Genomic DNA, 2,307 nt, shown 5'->3' with positions numbered 1-2,307 from the left:
ACATCGGAAATAATATGAACACAGGTACAATTTGAAGGTATAGGAAAACAATGAAAAATGTATACAAACACGGAAGACCGAGTCGCATGGGTGAGCTGAATGCATGATTGCCAGGTGGACAGCTAAGCACTTTCCGGCATCTCCTGACTTCAAAAGTCCTTCAGGAAAAAGCCTAAGATGTCCATCCTATGACCGCGCTGTTTTCCTTGCTGCTTTTATACCTCCACCAGCAGCCTGCATACTCTGAGTTAATGGACAACCTGACACCTTTCTTTTCATGTTAAATGTTTATAAAACCAGCCTGAGTCCTGCAGGGGTGGAAGGGGGAGTGAGCCACCACCCGATAAATACACACTAATTTTCAGAAGAGCTTGCAAGGACAGTGAGCAGTGCATGGCAACCAGGCTCACTTATTGGCTTGGTTTAGACTGTGTGCTGGGCCCACACAACCTACACCCCTCTCTCCGCCCAAATCCAGGCGCCAAGAAAAGCACTGTCAAGAGTTGCTGTCCAGCTGCTTCCAGTTGCACAGTTCGCCCCTGGTTCATTGCACTCTGACAGCCTCCCTACGCACACGCAGCCATGTCGTCCTGCAAGCGCGTGGCCCTGGTAACTGGAGGTAATAAAGACATAGGCTTCGAGATCACGCGTGACCTGTGTCGGAAATTCTCCGGGGACGTGGTGTTCACTGCTCGGGACGAGGCGCGCGGGGCCGCACCGCAGTGCAGAAGCTGCAGGCGGAGGGCCTGAGCCCACGCTTCCACCAGCTGGACATCGACAGCACTCAGAGCATCCGCGTGCTGCACGACTTTCTGCTCAAGGAGTACAAAGGACTGGACGTGCTGGTCAACAACGCGGGCATCGCCTTCAATAATAAGCCATGGGGTGTGAAGGGGGAAGGGGGCTTCCATAGAGCCAGATGGCATGGCGGGCTGTGTCTCTCTGGGAGCAACACTAGGTAGGACCAGGAGCACGATGCTGTGGGACTCTGAAACAGATCCCCTGGGAGAAACATGACCAGGTCTGGGCTGCAGGAATGCAGGGAAGCAAAGCCTCCAAGATCCTTGTGTTTTCCTAAATAGAGCGAGTTCCCATCTTCTCCAGGTTCGCCTCACCTGGTTGTAATCAGGCTTACGGTTACTTGAGTGGAACTATATCTGACAGTGACATAAAAAAGGGTTTGAAGGGAGGTAAGAGGTGAGGGGAAAGGTGTTACATTAAGATCCATCCATCCATCCATCTATTGTGGCTAATGGTGAGGAGGGTCAGGGACCGGGAGATTCATGTCTGAGCGGATCTGAGTTAGGTCATGGATATTTAGGATTGGTTCCTTCAAAAACTATCAAGTTCTAGTAACTTCTTAGGGAAAAAAATTTGCCACCAAGTCTTCTGCCTCACTGGTGATCTGCTCCCTGACAGAATCAACCTCGAGCTTCACTTTCTGATCTACCACCAGGCCATGACTGGGCCAGGCCGTGTCCACTCTGCTGCGTGCCAGAGGTGCTGTGGGCTCCAGGGAGGGTACTGGAGGTGCCCGTGGAATCTCCGCTGCCCTCCGTGTTGGCATTCTGTCAAAGCTCCACCCCACACCTACCTGGCAATAGCCAGGTATGCCCCACCCCATAGATCTGGCCCACTATAAAAGGGGCTACTTGCTCCTCCTCTCTCTCTCTTCACCTCTCTGCCCCTTGGGCTCTCCTCCCCTCCCCCCTCTCCACGTGGTCATAGCGGGTCTCCACTTCTCTCTCTCTCTCTCTCTCTCTCTCTCTCTCTCTCTCTCTCTGTCTCTCTGCCTTTCTCTACTTCCACTATACCACTAACTTCCAACCTCTACCCTGAATAAACTCTATTCTGTACCATGTCTGTGTGCTTGTGGTCCCTCAGGGGGAAGAGGTGCCTGGACAAGGGCCTGCCTGGGCACCCCCTTCCCCCACACCGCTGGGCACTCCCTTAACCCCCAATCCTCTCTTTTTAAGCCCCTTCACTCGGGACCGGGGCACCCTCGCTGGCTTGTGGCTTTCTGGCTGCAGAACATCCACAGGGATAATTAGTTGACACCGGGCTGCAGGAGCTCCCTGAATTGGCACTGCAAAAAGCTAGCCTGGCTGCTATTCGCCCCACCAAGGCTAGCAGCTTGGCCAGGGCAGCCGACAGATCTAGCTGCACTACAAGCAAGCGGTTGGCCACGAGGCTCTCCACCTTTGCCCCAGCCACCTCGCACGGTGGCCGGCCGGGAGCACTGAGGGCAGCCGCAGCAGGCTTGGCGTGAGCGGGGGTTTGCCCACTGCCTGTAGCGTTCCCACGCCC

The 2,307-nt window shown here is 54.5% G+C and overlaps 1 pseudogene; it reads left to right on the top strand.

The window, feature by feature from the left end:
• The first annotated feature begins 582 nt into the window (after nucleotides 1–582).
• Nucleotides 583–962, top strand: LOC127666285 (carbonyl reductase [NADPH] 3-like; annotated as a pseudogene).
• The last annotated feature ends 1,345 nt before the right edge of the window (nucleotides 963–2,307 follow it).

Source organism: Apodemus sylvaticus, chromosome 15, assembly GCF_947179515.1.
Source record: "Apodemus sylvaticus chromosome 15, mApoSyl1.1, whole genome shotgun sequence".
In the NCBI taxonomy this organism is placed as follows: Eukaryota; Metazoa; Chordata; class Mammalia; order Rodentia; family Muridae; genus Apodemus; species Apodemus sylvaticus.
The sequence above is the reverse complement of the archived record's forward strand: the minus strand, read 5'-3'. Positions and strand labels throughout refer to the sequence as shown.